The 21,003-nt window shown below is 45.8% G+C and overlaps 1 long non-coding RNA gene across 1 annotated transcript; it reads right to left on the bottom strand.

Annotated features, from left to right (window-relative positions):
• Nucleotides 1-22: 22 nt before the first annotated feature.
• LOC138511062 (uncharacterized) lies at nucleotides 23-20,984 on the bottom strand. Its single transcript, XR_011280567.1, has 3 exons — nucleotides 20,920-20,984; nucleotides 397-486; nucleotides 23-300 (listed from the first exon to the last, which is right to left on the bottom strand). It is a non-coding gene; the product is annotated as an uncharacterized lncRNA (long non-coding RNA).
• Between the last annotated feature and the right edge of the window lie 19 nt (nucleotides 20,985-21,003).

The following is a 21,003-nucleotide window of genomic DNA, read 5'->3' as shown; positions in this document are numbered from 1 at the left end:
ATTTCAATTTGTTGTCCACAAATTCACAATGTCATATTTGACAAACCATAACCATTAACAAATTAGAAATGTCATATTTTGACAAAAATATTTTTTGAGTATATAACTTCCTAAATAGATTAGTTGCAGATAAACCGTTCAACACATAAGATTCTTGGTAATGTCCACGCGATAGAGTTCACAACCCTATATTCATATGTTGCTAGAGTAATCCTTATGTATTCCACTCTACGCGTTTCGGGGTGATTTATCCCCCTTCTTCAGGAGTTGTTTATCGGCTTCCTTTGGGTTTGTTTAGATCTACAATATACAATTGATAAATAAATGAGTTTTGGTACTATATTTCATCTATAATCTTAATCTGTTATGAATTTTACACCAGTAGCCCATAGTTACCTGGATGTTCTGTCCTTAAACAATGTCTTCCTTTGGATTCCTTTACGTTTTAATCAGAAACAATCCTCACATGCTTTGTAGTAGAATGTCCTAAAAAAACAATTCAGAAAAACTACATGTAAACACCTGTGTGTAGTGGATCTACAATCTTGGTTAAACAAATGTATGATATCAATGTAATCAACAGATGTTGAAAGGAGATTAAAAATAATGATGATAAAAAATAAGATGGGCTATAAGTCTCAATAGTGACTCTAAAAATAATTACTTGCAACGTGGCAGCCAATGGGGGGAAGAGGGATTAGGGAGAGGTTGTGGATAGGGAAGTGGAAGTAAGGAAAACCGGAAAGAGGTTAATGGAAAACATGATTGGATAGGTTTGGGGAAATAAGGAAAAACACATATACCAATAACCCTGTTCTACTCCTAAACCTGACCTTCCTGACTCCTGAACTTAGTACCATAGAAACCTGTACACCTTTACATCATCCTACAGCCATCATCATTTGACAGGGAACTCATAGCATGAAGCGTGATGACACATGGAATGCACGTATTGATACTGAAGCAAGCAACATGGAACAAACAAGGGATTCTCCCTATATGAAGAAACACACGTATGGCCCTTCGGGCAAGAAAAGCAAATGTAACATAACATGCATGGGTCTAACATAAATGTAACCTGGTTCTCTCTTGACCCAGAGTCCTGTAACGGTCGTGTGTTTATGATCTCACACCCATTCCAACCCATACTGCGAGATTTCAGTTTATTTCTGCAAACTCAGTGTCCCCTGTCTATCCAGATAATACTTCTTGAACCTAAGTTCTCAAGAGCACCTTCCCACAGGAGGCCGAGCTCTGTTCAGGCTAAACGTTTACAGTAATGATACATGCACAAATGAGTTTTCAGTTACAATCCATGCACATGTGAGTTTTCAGCGAGTTCGGTTCACATATGCTGCAATCAATAATCAACTTGCGGCCACTTAGCTGAACACCCGGGAGCCCCACGGGACTACCCGGACCTGAAGAGAAGATGCAAAGAAATTCCCCTGCAGCGTCCTTTCACCACGGCGACCTGGGCTGCATACAGTGCAAAATACATTACGCCGGCGTCGCAGCCTCTCCCAGATTCCTCCAACAACGCCGCCGTGACCACCTGTGCCAAACACTCAATAATCTGCACCTGAGCATAGGTGGCCGGTGTGTAAAATAGTCCCAGCATAATTACCCGCAGCTGGTTGACGCGTGAACAAAGTACTACAAAACCTTCCCACTGCTGCTGGGAAATATAGTTTTTCCTGCATTTATGAGAAATCCTTAGCATTTTCCATGCCCAAGGCGTCCCTTTCTTCCCCAACTGCTAATCCTGACAGCATGGCTGCAATCCTTGAAAAATGTGTTGCATGTTGCTCCTCTCCTGCCTATCCTGTCCCCTACCGGGGTCACAGTTCCACTACTGTTTTTGGGTGTAGAGATGGCAGTGCTATGGCTATTCCTTGTAGTCTACCTTTGGTACTGAGGAGGGAATTTGATTTTAGGTATAAAAAATAATCGTTCTTTTGGTATAATAGGTTTGAATGTTACAACCTTAGGTTTTACCATCTTAGTTTTAACAGGAGATTGAGAGATATTAAAATGACAGTAAGCCATAACCTCTTCTGGCATAGTGGTAAGAATATCCCCTTCAGAGGGAAAATACTGTGTCTCATCCCACGGAATTGCCTCACTACCCTGGGCCCTGTCTCCACCCAGGTGATCCTCCCACTGCACATCACCGCAGGGTTGGGATCAGGAAGTGTCTGCCCTCCCCTGGCCACCTGGGAGAAGACTTAAGGCAGGGTTTTAGTGAGGGATCTGCAGGATTCTTCACAGTACCAAAATGCAAAGTGGTACCTATAGGTCTAGCATTATAGTAGAATTATCCTACAGCACAGGTACAAGAATGCGAAGAAAAAAAAAGGCAGGGTCATGGTGTGAGGGAACATTTATTTTATTTTATTTTTTATATTTGTAAAGTGCACTACAGCCCACAGGCATTGAGGCGCTGTTTCAGGAAGATGTTTTACATATACAAAACAGGCACGTACCTTCTGAGGCACAGGCTGCGCAAGCACCCCGTCGTGTATGATTACACAAGCCCAACTGGTCAATCCAGGGTAGAGATACCAATTAACCAATACCACTAACAATTTCCTTCTCTGCATACACCTCTCAAACTCCAAACCAAACACAACCACAAACCTCCAGCACAACAAACCGCATGAACTTCACTACACTGCAACAACAAAACAAAAACACACATAGACTCGCACATCAGCACACGACAACTACCGGCCGCATACACCCCAGGCCCAGCCGACGGAACCACCGGGCTGAGGCTGCCAACAGCACATCACTGCAATCTTGCACTTTTCCAGCCTTCACCCACTAACCCACCTCTCCCTCCCTCTTTCAGAGCCGCCAGAGTGCCAGGGGACCACTCCGGTGGTGATAGTGCGCGGTACAAATGTCCTTTAACATTAATATTAACATATACCTATGTATCACAATCACCATATGGAGTTAGTACGTATTGGGAGGAAACTAGTGATCAGTCCTATCTTTTCAGCCAATACCACTTTACATTTGATAATTTGTAGGCCCAAACCAATAGGAAACACTCAACTTCAAGTCCCAGAATGCAAACTACTGTAGAGTGAACAGCTAAGGCTTGATGAAGGTGTCGGGCAAGTCATTGGGCCACTTAGCAATAGATAAAACATTGTTGGAATATGATCCCCTTTCTTTTTAAATCTAGTGGTACACCTTTTTAAATATATAATCACCTGGTGATTCAACTGTAATTATCACGTCGAATTAAGGCCATCATATCAGGGATAACACACCCAACAGGTGATCATATATTTATAAAAATGTGAACTTGGATATTTGACTATTTCAATTTTACAAATAGAGAAAGAATGGCCTGCTGATATGGATCATGCTCTGTCAAGGAACTCACACCTTTCAATTTCTTCTCGTTTGAATTCACAGATCTCATAGAATTAATATACTTTGATGTTAATTGAGGAATGATGAGAAACATAGGTTGGTATAAAGGAAGTGCGGGCTCTGTTGATTGTGATCGAGTAACTTGCACCCTGTTACTTGTGTTAGCTATTCCCCAAACCTAATATATAGGAATAAAGGTATTGTTGATCGACCTAACACTTTTAATGGCCCTCTCAATTGCAATCTACGGGTGCAGGGTTTTGTTGGGAAGTTTTCTATAAATAGAGGGAATCCACTGAGGAGGGAAAGTTGGGATGTTTACCTGTGCGACATCCCAAGATTGATTGAGGTAGTTACGAAGTACAATCTTCACTGGTAAATAAATGCATCCACTAGATACGACATGTGAGGGGATGTAAATCTGTAATTCGTGAAGACTTATGTACTGTACACGGGGCAGGATGCCTAAGGTTGATACAGATTTTATTCAAATTACACTGAAGGATCAAGACCTGTTTGAGGGCCTCTTATCAATAGTTATGATCTTATTCTCCTTTATGTACTTCAGTTTCCATACACCCCAGAGCACCCCTGTCAAACTACACTGTAACAAGTCTAATAAATGGGACCTATGTACCATCTACACCAGCCATACTGAGCGAAGAAGGGCTGGAAGGGGTAGATTGACTCGATACTGTTGATAACAAGCCTTCTTCTCCCCTGGCTAATGCTAATCACCAACCAAAGGTGAACTCTGCAAAGGGAGATTTAAAAGTGCTTTCTTGGAATGTGGCTGGGGCTAAAAGATTGTTGCCAGACGCTGAGTGGGTCCGATTCCTCCACTGTTAGGACTTAGTCTATCTACAAGAACATGTGCCATGGACTCCTTTGAGTTACTGGGGCTCAGGTAATTCTGTTTGAAAGGAACAAAAGGCCCCAGAGGCAGACCAAAGGGAGGGCTGGCAATACTTATCATCTCTGCTATGGATGTGTCTGTTAATTTGATCCCGACAGGTTCAGATGACCTTATGTGCCTTGACGTGGTCAACAGGAATGGGAACCGACTACTGATACTTAATATAGGGTCGGTGGTACCAGCAGTCTAGAAAGTCTGAAAGTTTTGAGTCAACTAATTAAGAACTTTCAGCCAGCCATTAATAATTCCCCAGTAATATTGGCAATGGGTGACTTCAGAATTCAATACAGACCCATAGAAGCATTAGATGGCTTGTGGGACAATCAAGATGCAGTGTTTGGGATACCTGCATTAGAGACAGTTAAACACACCAGATGTCAACCTGCTGCTGTAGAAGTATCGAGACTGATGTATGAGTTAGGATTGCGAGCATGTAATGGGAGGGCTCTTGCAGACAAGCCTGCAAGGTCCACATACGTGGGCCATCAGGGCAGCTCTTGGATCGATTATATAACAATAAGTATGGCTGACTGGACCAAGGTTATCAGCATGGAAGCGATCCCACGTAGTAGTGATAGTGACCATTATCCCATGAGTTACATAGTGAGAATGGGCAAGTTAACAATGGGGGTCCTGGGAGTCTCTGCCAGACATTAGTCCTGGTTGTGAGAGCCTTACCCATATTCTTTACCTCACTATCCTTCACAGAGGAGTCCTTCCCGGGGGCAGTGCTAGGCAATTCTCCTCTGAATAAGTGTACCAACAGCAACCCCAGACACATGTTTCGGGCTGGTTGGACCTCATCAGTAGGGTGGAGCTGTGCCTCTCTAAGAGTAGTGAGCAAAGGGTCCATGTCTGGATTCCCCTAGTAACTTAGGGTGAGACCCAAAGCTACTTAAATTATGTAAATTAACAAGGGGGAATCCTGGGAGCCACTCTGCCAGACATTAGGCCTAAGTTACTAGGGGAATGGACTGTCCCAGGGCAGGACAAAAACTGATATGTTTTGGATATTTCTCCTCTCTGAAAGATAGTGAGATAAAGACTCTGGGTAAGGCTCTCGTAACCAGGACTGATGTCTGGCAGAGAGACTCCAAGTACCCCCCCTTGTTATTTGCATAGTGAGAATGGGGACAGTCAGTGGCAGCACACATATAGGAATGAGGGATGGGAGCTCTATCATGGTCACGGGGCATTCTAAAAGGGTGCTAAAATGGTCCTCACTTGGCCGGTGTCTAATTAAACCGAGAATATCTGCGAACATCGTCCCTTATATCGTGGGTACTCAGATATGATGCAGTCATTGCTCTATTTCTTCACTAAGCCACCGGGGACAATCAGAAGGCACGCTTTGGGTAACAAGGGCTGATCTGACGGAGAGTGTCATAAGGCAAAGAATGATCTATTAACTTACCTAAAGAAAACAGCTCAGATCAAGAAGCCACACCTAAGGAAATTAAGGGACGCTTACAAAATAACGCTAGCAACAAAAAAGGCGCAGTTTAATGAGAAAGTAATGGGATGATCTACTAACTTGTAGTAGGAAAGGTGATTGGGTTCGTTTTTGGAAGTTGGTTGGTGGAGATAAAAGAAAAATGGGCAACCAATTGACCAGCCATATCTTGCTGAAAGACTTGCATCAGCATTTCAGCACTCTTTATGCAAAAGGTCAGGTAGAACCCCAAGAAATTATTGAGCGGTTCAGATTTGGGGACGGTGGTGAAGTGCACACAACATTTTGCACTGCAGAAGTGGAAAAGACAATTCAAGGTTTAGGTGTGGGGGAAAGCTCCAGGGCCGGATGGAATATCAATAGATCTGTTCCAAGATGAACTTTGCATCTGGGCTCCACTGCTTAAGCGTGTATTTGATTTTGTTGCCATGACAGGGAATGTCCCATAATCCTGGTGAAGTGCTATAGTAGTGCCTATATACAAGAAGCGATATCATACGAAGCTGGGTAACTATAGACTTATCTCGCTCTTAGATGCTGTGGGTAAGTTTTATTCCAAAGTATTGCTAACACGCCTACAATCGTGTGCCTTTGAAGGACAAATCATAAACCACCTACAAGCAGGGTTTTTACCTGGGACCAGCACAGTGGACCAATGTTTCAGGCTAAATGTAATTTTGGCAAAATATGTCTCTGTTCAGCACACCAGAGTTTACGCAGTCTTTGTGGAACCTTCGTAACACATTTGATAGTGTCTCCCACAGGAAGCTCTGGTCAGTGCTGCAGGATAAGGGCATCCCAGGATCTTTCTTGACTAACATTCAATCTGTCTACTGCAATAGCAAAGCTTCCGTAAGGTGGGGGTTGGATGTGGAACTAAAAGACCACTTTGCAGTTGAGAAGGGAGTGCGCCAGAGGTGTGTGCTGGCCCTGCTTTTATTTTGTTTGTATATGAACGTCACCATAGAAGAACTGCTGGTCGCCGGTCTTGATCCACCTAAACTTGGACACAACCGTTTCCCAGCACTCTTCTATGCTTACGATGCTGTCTTATGATCTACCACATTGATGGGCCTGAGGCATAATCTGAAAATATTCATAGAGAAATGCCAAGAGCCTTCTATGACCCTCAACTTAGAAGAAACAAAGGTGATGGCATTTGGCAGAAAGAGTCAGAAAAAGTTGATGATTGGTGCCTATGAACTGTAACAGGTGTGCAACTATGGCTATTTAGGGATCAGTTTTTCAGAGGATCTTACTTGGACAGCCCATATTACCAAGGCTACAGCAACCTTGGAGAAATACAACGCTGGAGTTTGTTGTCTTTACAACAAACTCAGTAGAGGCGCAGTGTCCCTAGCCATCACATTGTATCAAGAACAGGGTTGAGCAGCCACAAAGGATGGGGCAGAATTATGGGGTCACTGCCCCTCACAAGAGTTAAGTGTGGCTGACAACACCCTCTTGCAGAATTTATTAATGCAATTTCAGGGGGCACCAATGGCCAGCTTGTGCTGCGAATGCTGTCTAACACCTATTAAAGAAGTGATTGCTACCAAGCCATTGATGTACTGGGTTAGACAGTGGAGTACACCTGAGCTCCGCAAATATCGTGAAGCGATGATAGGTCCGCATAATATACCAGGATCTGGCTCCTTAGCTTGGCTTGGATTTGTTTGCAGAGGCTTTGAGTCTCTGGATATGGTGCCAGTCTGGGAGAAACCTGATGAGATCACCCGAAGATCAAAGGCCCAAGTTAAAGACAAGTGCCACGGGGCAATTATTAGTCAGATGAAAAGTGTGTGTACAGGATTAAAGACAGGGTCACCCTATAAAATGTTGAAACAGCTTGAAGGATTTCAACCCTATCTAGTCTATGTGGCTCCTGCAGCGAGATGGTCAAACTCCTAGGAGGCGTACTGCAAAGTTTGTGGCAATCCTGAGGAGACAATCAAGCACTTATTATTGTTTTGCCCAGGGTATACTTGGCTGAGAAAGAGCCATTTACTGCCAGTGTTCTGGCTAAGGGAAATTAGAACGACTGATCTGGCTGTGACATTTTGGAAGAGTACAACTGATGTAAATCTAATCTATTTTATTGCAAATGTGTACATAAAGCTTGGTTACTAAGGGCCAAAAGTGGTTAGTGCAACTGTATGTCGGAAATCTATTTTAATCAATTTTATTGTGTATTGTTGATTATGAATTGTTGTTTTTAAGTGAAATGTATAGTCTGTGATGTAACGATGCTTTTAATACTGAATAAAGTTATGTACACCAACATAAAGGAATTTCACATTATGTAGCAAGTTAATGTATCAAAGACCTTACCTATAATTTAACAATATGCCACAGTTTCAATTACTTTTAGAGAGACTTTGTCAAGATAGATTTTTAAAGCACTTCAACCTCCTCAGGTAGGCAAGGCACTCTTCCTCTGAATAGTTAACAAAGGCATGGTTAACCCCTTCTAACACTAACAATAATGGCTGGGTAATGTAACTGTACAACAAAAAAGGTTCCAACATTGGTAATTCTTAGTTTTCTTTTTCATAATCTAATTCCATAAAGTTGGGTATCTGAAACTGATATCCCGCTCACCCTATATGGTATGACAAACCAAAGAACAAACAAAACAAGAACATTTACAAGTTTGCACAATCCATGGTTGGTTTAAATAGAAACTATATTTATTTACAAGATCTGGAAAGAACAAATGTATCATAATACAACATAAATAAACACATTAAATGATGCCGTACCCAGGGACAGTATCTTGGATAATTAGATAAAAGTACATAGAGTTTCATAGAAAACCCACAGGGTGTGATTAGCGTTAGTCTTGCCAAATAACCCTTGATGTCAAGAGTGGTACAAAAATAAATAAGGCGAGACAAAGAATGAAAGAACAAGGAAGGAGTGGAGAATCCACGTAATCGGTGATGGATAAGATGCAGAGGAACTGGCTTCCTTTTTTCTCAAAGATTCCAACCAACATAAGACCAAATTGTTCACTCAATTGGTTTATCTTTGTGTACTGTAAGGAGAGGCTTGGTATCATCAATGAAGGCTGACACAAATGAGACACAGTTCAAGGGTGTTTATTGAATTTTAAAGGGTTGGTTAAATGCCTATCTAAACCTAAATCTAAGGATGGGAGCAAGCTACAACCATCAAATAATAATAACATAGTCCTAGTCAAGTCTGTCAAAATAAAAGGACCTATGCTAGTAAACCTATTGCCAATCCTTACTTCTAAATACAAAATGGTGTGGGACAGTAGTGTATGCAAAAAAGGAAAAGTGTTCAAGAAACAATATGTTAGGACAGTTGAGCACTTGGCCTCCTTTCCACACACTTTCAGCACAGGACAAGGCAGCATGCTCAAGCTTTGTGCACACTCTGGCTTCCTCGGCACAAGGACACAGTTTAATGGTTCCTCTAGTCTCACACCACTCTGGCAAAGTCTTTAAGAAACAAAAAGGATTCTCAAACAAAATATCTCTTGTCAAACACAGGCTTCCTCCACCTTGAAACAAAGTTCACTTTAATTGTCAAAACACACAGTATTCCCTTCTTTCCCGGTGACTGCTGGTACTTGTAGTTCCTTTTGTTACTCGTACAGTTGAATATTCCAGTATCAGGGACTTCTGTACCAAAGTCTCTTTGTCATTCAAAGTCTCTTACTGCAGAGGGTCTGATGTAGCAAACAAAACACAAATGTTCCTTTCCTTTGTCAAGATTCTCACCTTTATAAGTTTACAATTGGTCTTCCTCCTTCGGGCTAGGACCACTGGTCCCCCTCATCCCCGCACAGACCCCTTTTCTACAATGTTCACAATTCACAACTTGGTTTCGCTCATCCGGGCTCAGACCATGGATCGCCCTTGTCCAGGCACAGATCCCTTTTCACACAATGTTCACAATTCGGTCTCCCTCAGCTGGGCTCGGACTATGGATTCCCCTCTTCCAGGCTCAGATCCCTTTTGACACCAGAATCGAAGACTTTTGACTTTGCGTGGGATTTTTCTTGACCCGTCGCAGGACCACTTCGATTTGCAATTCTTTACAACTCTTTACAACTCTTTAACTTTCACTTCTGCTACTTCTCAGCTGGATACCTTACAGAGACCTTCGATTGGGCACACATGCGGTGCCGGACCACTATGTCTCAGAACTTTGCTCTTTTGGTCTACAGAATACACATTCAAGGTTTTGTTCCCACTTCGCCAGTTACAGGCACTTTTGGGATTTACACAAAGTTCTTGCACAACAGGTTATCCCGCCTTATCTTCCCACGAGTCACAGGGTCTCCATCTTTTACGCTCAGTGATGAGGCATTAGCGGGTCCTCAATGTGGATTCACTTGAGGTCAGAGTCCCAGCACCAGCCCCTCAACTACCTGGGTTTCTGGAACTCACGCAGAGAGCAAGCACTGATTTAAACACTACCAGAAAAGCGTAGCTGGAGTTTTGGTTCCTTGGGGCATGGCTCCCCTGCCACACTGTAGCCCCCGTTGTACTCACAGGCTTCAGTGTCTTGGCAGTCCGTCCCCCTTCTGGCTTTCCAAGGTTCTCCCAGCTGCTGACTTCTCCTTCTGGTCTTCACAGTTCCTTCAGCATACCCTGCTCCCTCAAAATGCTGTTTCTGGCTGCTGCTTTTATACTCCCAGCTAGAGTTAATTGGAGTCAGGTGTGAGTAGTTGTCCCGCCCTGCCTGACCTCATTATCAGGACAACATGGAGACTGCCCATCGGAATCCATTGCCCCCTGATTCCAATGGGTAATCCTCAAGACTCCCATCTGCCTCCTCTTCGTCCCACTAGTTGGACTTCTAGAATCGAAGTAGGGATTGTGGGAGTTGTAGGTTTTTCCGGAGATCATGGAAAACCCATGTAGGTTTTCATCACGATGAAGGGGGTAAATGTATTGTGGTGGGTGAATGGATTTTCTATTGGGTTCTTGTGATTTTATAGATGGTTTTAATTTCCCCGGAACAGATGAATGGATGGATGGAACAGATGGATGGAACAGATGGATGGAACGGAAAGATAGGATGGATGGATGTGACGAATGGGATGGATGGATGGATGGGACAGATGGATGGATGGGACGGATGGATGGAGGGGACTGATGGATGGAGGGGACGGATGGATGGAGGGGACAGATGGATGCGACGGACGGATGGGTGGACGGGGTGGATGGATGGACAGGACGGATGGATGGATGGGACGGATGGAGGGATGGATGAGACAGATGGAATGAGGCGGATGGAATCAGATATTTGGGATGGACGGATGGATGGATGGGACGGATGGATGGGGGGGACGGACGGATGGGACAGATAGGACGGATGGATGGAACGGATGCATGGGACGGATGGATGGGACGGATGGATGGGATGGACAATGGATGGGATGGATGGATGGGACGGATGGATGGGATGGATGGACGGATGGATGGGACGGATAGATGGATGGGACTGATGGTGGAGTGTACGGATGGGACGAATGGATGGGACGGACGGATGGATGGACAGGACGGATGGATGGGACGGATGGACGAGAGGGATGGATGGAAGGGATGGACAGATGGAATGAATGGGATGGACGATGGATGGATGGATCAATGGGACGGATGGATGGGACGGATGGATAGATGGGACGGATGGATAGATGGGACGGATGGATGGGACGGATGGGATGGAGGTGACGGATGGACTGATGGATGAAACAGATGGATGGGACGGATTGATGAATAAATGGAACGGATGGATGGGACGGATTGATGGATAGATGGAATGGATGGATGGATGGGACGGATGGGTGGAATGGATGGACGGAATGGATGGACGGAATGGATGGATGTAACGGATGGATGGGACGGATTGATGGATAAATGGAACGGATGGATGGATGGATAGATGGAACGGATGGATGGATAGATGGAACGGATGGATAGATGGGACGGATAGATGGATGGGATGGATGGAATGGATGGAATGTATGGACGGGATGGAATGGATGGATGGAACGGATGGATGGGACGGATTAATGGATAAATGTAACGAATGGATGGATGAGACGGATGGATGATGGGATGGATGATGGATAGAACAGATGGGTGGAATGGATGGCATGGATAGATGGATGGAACGGACGGATGGAACAGACGGATGGAACGGACGGATGGGACAGATGGATGAATCGATCTGACAAATGGATGGGACAGATGTATGGATGGAGGGGACGGATAGATGGATGGAGGGGATGGATAGATGACTGTGAAACAGATGGATGGATGGATGGATGGATGGATGGGACGGACGGACGGATGGATGGGATGGGACGAATGGATGGGATGAACGGATGGATGGATGGATGAGAAGGATAGATGGATTGATGGAACGGACAGATGGATGGGACTGATGGATGGATGGGACGGATGGATCGATGGATGGAATGGATGCATGGACGGAACGGATGGATGGACAGAAAGGATTGATCAATGCATGGAACGAATGGATGGAACGGATGGATGGAAAGAACTGATGGATGGATGGAACAGATGGATGGACGGATGGATGATGGATGGGGAACGGATTGATGATGGATGGAACAGATGAATGGATGGATGGAACGGATGGATGGAACGGATAGATAAGATGGATGGATGGAACTGATAGATAAGATGGATGGATGGGACGGATGGATGGATGGGGCGGATCGATGGATGGGACTGATGGATGGAGGGGATGGATGATGGAGGGCACGGTTGGATGGAGGGGATAGATGGATGGGACGGATGGAGGGGCCGAACAAATGGGATGGATGGATGGACGGATGGATGGGACAGATGGATGGGACGGATGGATGGGACGGATGGATGGGACGGATGGAATGAGACGGATGGATGGGACGGATGGAATGAGACAGATGGAATGAGACGGATAGATGGGACGGATGGATGGATCTGACTGATGGATGGAGGGGACAGATGCATGGAGGGGACAGATGGATGAGATGGATGGATGGGATGGATGGACAGATGTAATGAATGAGATGGACGATGGATGGATGGATGGATGGATGGATGGATGGATGGATGGATGGATGGGTGGGTGGGTGGGTGGATGGGACGGATGGATGGATCGGACAGATGGATGGATGGGACAGATCGATGGATGGGACTGATGGATGGAGGGGATGGATGGATGGGACAGACGGATAGGACAAATTGATTGGCTGAACGGATGGACGGGACGGATGGATGGACCGGACGGATGGACAGGAAGGATGGATGGGTGGGACGGATGGATGGGACGAATGGATGGATGGGACGGACGGATGGATGGATGGATGGGACGGATAAACGGATGGAATGAATGGGAAGGACGATGAATGGGACCAATGGATGGGACGGATGGATGGGACGGATGGACGGATGGACGGATGGATGAAACAGATGGATGGGACAGATTGATGGATAAATGGAACAGATGGAATCGACGGATTGATGGATAGAACGGATGGATGGAGTGGATGGACGGAATGGATGGATGGAACGGGTGGAAAGGACGGATTGATGGATAGATGGAACAGATGGATGGATGGGACGGATAGATGGGACGGATGGACAGATGGATGGAACGGATGGATGGGACGGATTGATGGATAAATGGAACGGATGGATGGATAGATGGAACGGATGGATGGATAGATGGAACGGATGGATAGATGGGACGGATAGATGGATGGGATGGATGGAATGGATGGAATGTATGGACGGGATGGAATGGATGGATGGAACGGATAGATGGGACGGATTAATGGATAGATGGAACAGAAGGATGGATGGGCCAAAAAGATGGATGGCCCGGATGGATGGATGGATGGATGGGTCGGATCGATAAAGGGAACGGATGTATGGATGGAAAGGATGGATGGAATGGATGGATGGATGGATGGATGGATGGATGGATGGATGGATGGATGGATAGAACGGACGGATAGAACGGACGGATGGAACGGACGGATGGGACAGATGGATGAATCAATCTGACGGATGGATGGGACGATGGATGGATGGAGGGGACGGGTGGATGGAGGGACGGATAGATGGACTGATGAAACAGATGGATGGATGGATGGATGGATGGATGGATGGATGGATGGGATGAACGGATGGGATGAACGTATGGATGGATGGATGGGACAGACGGATGGATGGGACGGACAGATGGATGGATGAGACGGATAGATGGATTGATGGAACGGATAGATGGATGGGACAGGTGGATGGATGGGACGGATGGATCGATGGAACGGATGGATGGACGGAACGGATGGATAGACGGAACGGATGGATCAATGCATGCATGCATGAATGAATGGAACGGATGGATGGAATGGATGGAACGGATAGATGGAACGGATGGATGGAACAGATGGATGGGACGGATTGATGGATAGATGGAACAGATGGAGGATGGGACGGATAGATGGGACGGATAGATGGGACAGATGAAACAGATGGATGAAACAGATGGATGGGACAGATTGATGGATAAATGGAACGGATGGATGGGACGGATTGATGGATAGATGGAACGGATGGATGGGTCAGATCGATAGAGGGTTCCGATGGATGGAATGGATGACAGAATGGATGGATAGAACGGATTGATGGAACGGATTGATGGAATGGATGGATGGGATGGATGGATTAATGGATAAATGTAACGGATGGATGGATGAGACGGATGGATGGATGGGACAGATGGAACAGATGGATGAAATGGATGGCTGGGATAGATGGATGTAACGGATGGATGGAAAGGATGGATGGAACGGATGGATGGAACAGACGGACGGACGGGACAGATGGATGAATCAATCTGACGGATGGATGGGATGGATGGATGGAGGGGACGGATGGATGGACTGATAAAACAGATGGATGGATGGATGGATGGATGGATGGATGGGACGAACGAACGGACGGATGGATGGATGGGACGGATGGATTGATGTGATGGACAGATGGATGGATGAGACAGATAGATGGATTGATGGAACGGATAGATGGATGGGACAGATGGATGGATGGATGGGACGGATGGATGGATCAATGCATGGAACAAATGGATAGATGGAACGGATGGATGGAACATTGTGAACATTAGCCTACGCCAGACATTGTCTGTGAATGTTAGCAATGCTACACTTGGTTAGAATTGTGAACATTGGCCTGCGCCGGACCCAGACAGGATTGTGAATGTTGGCAATGCCTCACCTACTTAGAGTTGGGGAGACTGGCCTGTGTCGCATCTGGATGGGATTGTGATGGTTAGCAATGCCACACTTTGTTAGAATTGTGAACATTAGCCTGCGCCGGACCCAGACGGGATTGTGAACGTTAGCAACGCCTCACCTACTTAGAATTCGGAAGACTGGCCTGCGTCGCATCTAAATAGGATTGGGATGGTTACCAAAGCCACTCTTGGTTAAAATTGTGAACATTAGCCTACGCAAGACATAGACTGGACTATGAATGTTAGCAATGCCACACTTAGTCAGAACTGCGTACATTAGCTTGCGTCGCATCTAGATAGGATTGTGATTGTTAGCAATACTACACTGAGTTAGAGCTGTGAACATTGGCCTGCGTCACATCTAGACAAGATTATGATTGTTCGCAATGCTGCACTTGGTTAGATTCGCAGACAGTAGCCTGCGTCGCTTATAGATAGGATTGTGAATGTTAGCAATGCCACACTCCGTTACAATTGTGAACATTAGCCTACGCCAGACCCATACTAGATTGTGCGTGTTAGCAATGCCACACTTGGTTATAATTGTAAACAGAGGACCGCATCACTTCTTGATAGGATTGTGAATGCTGGCAATGCCACATTATTAGATTTACGAACATTAGCCAGTGCCAGACCAAGGCAGGATTGTGAATGTTAGCAATGCCACACCTGATTAGACTTGTAAACAGCGGCCTGCATCACTTCCAGATAGGATTGTGAATGCTGGCAATGCCGCACTACTGGATTTGTGAACATTGGCCTGCGCCAGACCCGTACTAGATTGTGAGTGCTATCAACACCACACTTAGTTGGAATTGCAAACAGTAGCCTGCGCCAGGCCTGGACAGGATTGTGGATATTGACAATGCTGCACTCAGTTAGAATGTGAACATTAGCCTGCGCCTGACCCTGACAGGATCATGAACGTTAGCCTGAGTCGCTTCTAGATAGAAATGCAAATGTTGGGATGTCCCACACTTGGGTGGAGCATGAACATTAGCCTGAATCTCATCTCGATAGAAATGGGAATGTAAATGTTAACTTGCCCCAAAGGTGTATCACTATGTACCCTGCTTTCCTGTTCCCCATGCTGTTTCTATATATCTGTATCCCCCCTCCTGTCACTGTAAGCCCAACCCCCTGTCTCTGTGTGTCGCTCTGTTCCGTGCCATCCTGTTCACGTGCCTGGTCTCGGGAGCCTTAAAGATAACCGCCATACCACATCACTATGCTTACTCTCTACTATACACCATCATTCAACTAGCTGTTCACATACGACTACGACCCCATGAACACCTCATCACCCTAATAAAACGCAGCTAGCCAAGCACATTCCGGCCAAGTTGCTCACATATGCATCCTTCAGGCCTAACGCAGCCAGAGCCCAGTCTGGGTGTCCACCCACCAGACTGCACACATCCAACTGATAACTTCGGCACCATACCTAAAGCTAGGATGCAGCTACCATCCGGCAATTACATCAGCTGCACACATATCTGGTGCACCCACGCACCCTACGACACTATCTCTCTCTCTCTCTACTGACCAGAACTACGGCTCCTGAGGGCTTTCAACCTACCAGCGCTTTGAGGTAATACCAATGATATATAGAGCGCTACATAAATGCCAAGTAACATAACATAACAGAACATCTGTGGCTATGAAATAGCGGGTGCCAAAGACTTTAAAAATTCATCCAGTGTTCCATGTGTCTTTGCTTAAAACTGCAGCTCCGGGGGTGACCACGCAACAACCACCAGCAATTGTGAAAGAGGCCCAGGTGGAATATGAAGTAAGAAGGATCATGGATCCCAAAAGAAAGCAACACACATTGTGGTATCTCATTCAGTTGTCTGGGTATGGTCCTGAGGACAGTTCATGGGAACCAGCAGAGGTTGTTCATGCGCCAAAACTGGTGAGACAATTCCATGTGTGATATCCTGAGAAACCAGGTCCTGGCAAGGGCCCTGGGAGAGGAGGTACTGTCAGGATTAGGGGCTAGGGCAGACAAAGGGGTGTGCAGCATGGAAAACTCATTTTGGGCAAAAGAAAGGTTGTGCAACATTGAAGCAGCTTTGGAACTGCAAGTCCCAGCAGTATGTTGGGCATTTCCGTAGTCCAGCGCGTTTGCATGCCGCCACAGATGATTGTAATGAGAGACGGCTTAATAGCCATCAACCGCCCGTGCCAGGTGCAGATTATTTTGTAGGCACGGGCGGTGACGGCGGTATGCAGCAGTATGCAGCAGAGTTCTAGGAGTGGCATGCTGAAGGACTGGGAAGGCGGTGGAGAACTCGAGCCGTGCAGCAGTGATTGGCAGAGTGCCCTGTTTGCCACGCTGAAGGTCTTCTGGTCCGGGCAGTCCCATGGGGCTCCCGAACACTAAAGCTAAGTACTAATATGCCCGTTTGATGTGTGCTGATGCAGTCGCAGTCGGTATACCGACTGCCTGAAGCGGTTTCAGTGCTATGCTTTGAAATTGAGGGATATGTTGGTTACGTTTTCTGTTAGCATAAGTCACTAGGAAGTTATGAACATTTGGTTAATATGTTCTGAGTGGGAGCACGCTATGACATTATTTGCTACAACCATGTCTGAATGAAACCCATTACGCTCTGGGAAGGAAGGAGCACTGACTCAATTGAGTATTTATGTTTGGAGGAAAACAGGGGAATTAAGGGTACAGCTTGGACGCATGTGCTTACATAACATGTGTTATCACAGAGAAGGAACCAGCATGACGCCCATGGTAATACTGGAAAGCTGAATCAAGCCCTTGTTATGTTTGCTTTATGCCGGCCCCTGGGGCCATGTGTTCGTATATTCATTGTGGGAGAATCTCCCAGTATGTCTCATTCTGCTTGCTAAATGTTGTTTGATATTTCATGCCCATCATGTTTTATGTTGCATGTTACCATTACTAAGGTTTGCACTGACTAAAAGGAAGTAGGAGCATGTTATGGTAAATGTTCAAGTTACAGGAGTGTAAAGTTCAGGATAGGTCAGGATCACAGGAGTGTGCCAGGTTATTGATATATGTATGCCACCAGGTTATTGATATATGTATATGTTTTTTCCCAGTGCTTCCCCCTACCTTTCCCAATAACCTCTCCCTAATCCCTCTTCCCCCATTGGCTGCCACCTGGCTATCTGTGGTTCTGACATTCAGGTGCCCGTGCCAACCACGGTGGGAGGGTCGAATCCATTTGGCTTCTGTGGTTCAGGGGAGAGTGTCGATACTCTTCCCTTGTGTAAACCTGACAGTTTTGGATGTCAAGATCGTTTCTTGGGCGTTTCTGGAGACTTTTCTCCGGCTGGAGCTTCTACTTTTGGAAGATTTTCTCTTCAAAGATGTCGAAGACAAACTTGGAAACCGACTGATCTAGGGCAATCTTCAATCTTCTCTCCTTCAAGGCCTTGCTGGTCATCGATTGGCAGGAGCCACACTCAATGGCTTTGTGTTCTTCACCGAGACCCCAGAAATAAATCCTGTGCAGATCAGCGATCAACATCTTCGAATTACAGTCTGCATATCTCTTGAAGCCTGTCTTCGGCGTAGACATCGTGAATATTCTCAAAAAGGATAAAGACGTTAGTCGAAAGATTCACTGAGGTGAGTCGAACTGTTCCAAGAGCGTGCTGTACATGTGGAAAAACAGAACTGAGGCAACGGGGCAGTGCGTGCTATTTATACTATCATTAACGGAACGTCACTTCATGTGGGAACACACAGTGCCCTCTGCTGTTGAAAACGTCAGAGATGGCAAAGCAGGATATGGATATATCTAAGATGAGGAATCCGTGGGAAGACACACTTTATTAGAAATATAGCTACTGTTTCATTTAAAAGTACATAATGAAGTGCTGGGTCTCAAACCATTGTTCTCTTCTTTTTAATTGGGTGCACCAGCCAGCTTGTGTGGAAAAATACAACAGAAACACACTCATCCTCCCTCAATATTATTGACTTGGCTTAACCCCACTGTAATGTACTCACACATGGACCTCCTCACACTCTGCCGTCGGACTCGCACTCATGCATGCCAAGAGAGGGCCGACACAGAGCTGGGGTGCAACACGTCTTTATTCCGTGAACCCAGGCTCGAACTGCCTTGCGGGCGGTAACCCCGCCCCTTAACACACGCGGGTCGCAGCCCGCGAATGAACACAAACACAAACAGAGGACTTCCGTCCAAAGAGAAAACGAGTGAGGACATCGCACCCACTGTGACCCTCCAGAATGGTCATTAAGTATGTTACAGTTAAGTAGAAAGTTGAAGATGGACCAGCATTTCTATGTCATAGAACCTACTTTAAAGCTTTGAGGTGTTTATAATTGTGCACAGTATATATTCATTGTTGTATGACACATTTACCATTTTCATTGAAATGCACTGATGCTTCACAGAACATGGATCCCCTTGGGGCTGATTCTGAGCTTGTGATAAAAGCCGTGTGGAAATACAACATTCTCCCCTCCAGTTTCCAGAACCACCATTCTGAAGTGGGTGGAAGTATTGGAGGGGAGATGTTGTACTTCCCAGCAGCAAAAGATGCTAAAGGCTCCTGTTCTGGGGGAACTATCTGCTCCAGTAGCATTGTGAGGATTTCTTTAAAGACTGACACTTTTCTAATTTAAGAAAGTTTAAACTAGAAAAGTGGTGCTATAGTCTAAGAAATGCTATGTTTTTAAAGGGAAAAAGTGTGCAGTGGACTTTAACGGCACCGCAGAGGTGTCCTATTGTTATATCTGCATTGCGCCCCGCTGCGCGGTGACACAAGGCGCTCAATAAAGGCCCTGCCCCCGCGCTGCAGAGGAAGTGCCAGGGCAAGGCAGCAACACGAAGGTGTCCGTGGCTTTTCATGCTCCAGCCGGAGCTGCACAGCGAGGCCCACCCACGCGGGCCTACCTTTCCCTGATTCCCACCGACGCCTCGGCCGGGACCAGGGACACAACACCTATATTAACTCCTTTTATTCACGTGCTAAACCAGTGCTGCTGGGAGGAGAATCCCCTCACAGTGCCTGCCCTGCATTCCTCATGGTTGCTAGGGCTGTCCTCAAGACGTAAATCAGGCTCATGCAAGAGCAGAGGCTTTTGTGCCCCGGCACCAAATTCTTTATTTGTCAGAATAAGTTGCATGTAAGAAATGTATTGTTGTCCTGTAACAACACATGGGCTGGTTTTAGGGCAGGGCACGCAGAGCAGGCAGGGCGACCGCCCAGGGCGCCATTAGCCCCCCAGCATGCCAGCTCGGGGGAGTCTTTCAAGGGCTCCCCCGAGTGGGCATAGTGGGAGAAGGAGGGACAGGCGCCTTTTATTATTAAATGCGCCTTTCCTATTCCAGTGATTAACTCCCTGTCAGGCGCCAGAGCGGGGAGAGTTAGAAAAAATGGTGGCGCTCCTACCCCCCCCAATCCCCCCCCCCCCCCCTTGAGTGGACACGCCAATTCTGCCCAGGGTGCTGCTGCTGCCAAGGCCGGCCCTGAACAACACATTTCTAATTTATTACGGACTTCTGAATATTTCTTGCACAGCTTTTCTAAATAGCTTTACTCAATGCTTACTGGCTTACTGTAAGGCTCTACGAATTATTTCGAAAATAAAACGCTTTCTGGTTTGAACACGGCCAAACGTAGCATATTTTCTTAGATGTTAAATAAACGCGAACTATTTATATATTTAAAATTGTACACTGTCTGTTAATTGTAAACACCTTTCAAAGTATTCAAAAGTTGAATGTACACCAATAGCTCTTGGGCGTTTTTTTAAATGTTAGTCAGTTATTTGCTGCGTGCATTACAGTTCCATTTCCACAGTACATTTATTACGTTTGGCAACGCGTACCTTTCCGAGAGATGTTTTTGATTTGCACAGTACTTCACCATGTTGTGAGTAGTGTCTCCCTTTTGAGCGTGCGATCTTGTAGCT

This window comes from Ambystoma mexicanum, chromosome 6p, assembly GCF_040938575.1.
Source record: "Ambystoma mexicanum isolate Mex_15411 chromosome 6p, UKY_AmexF1_1, whole genome shotgun sequence".
Classification (NCBI taxonomy): domain Eukaryota; kingdom Metazoa; phylum Chordata; class Amphibia; order Caudata; family Ambystomatidae; genus Ambystoma; species Ambystoma mexicanum.
The sequence above is the reverse complement of the archived record's forward strand: the minus strand, read 5'-3'. Positions and strand labels throughout refer to the sequence as shown.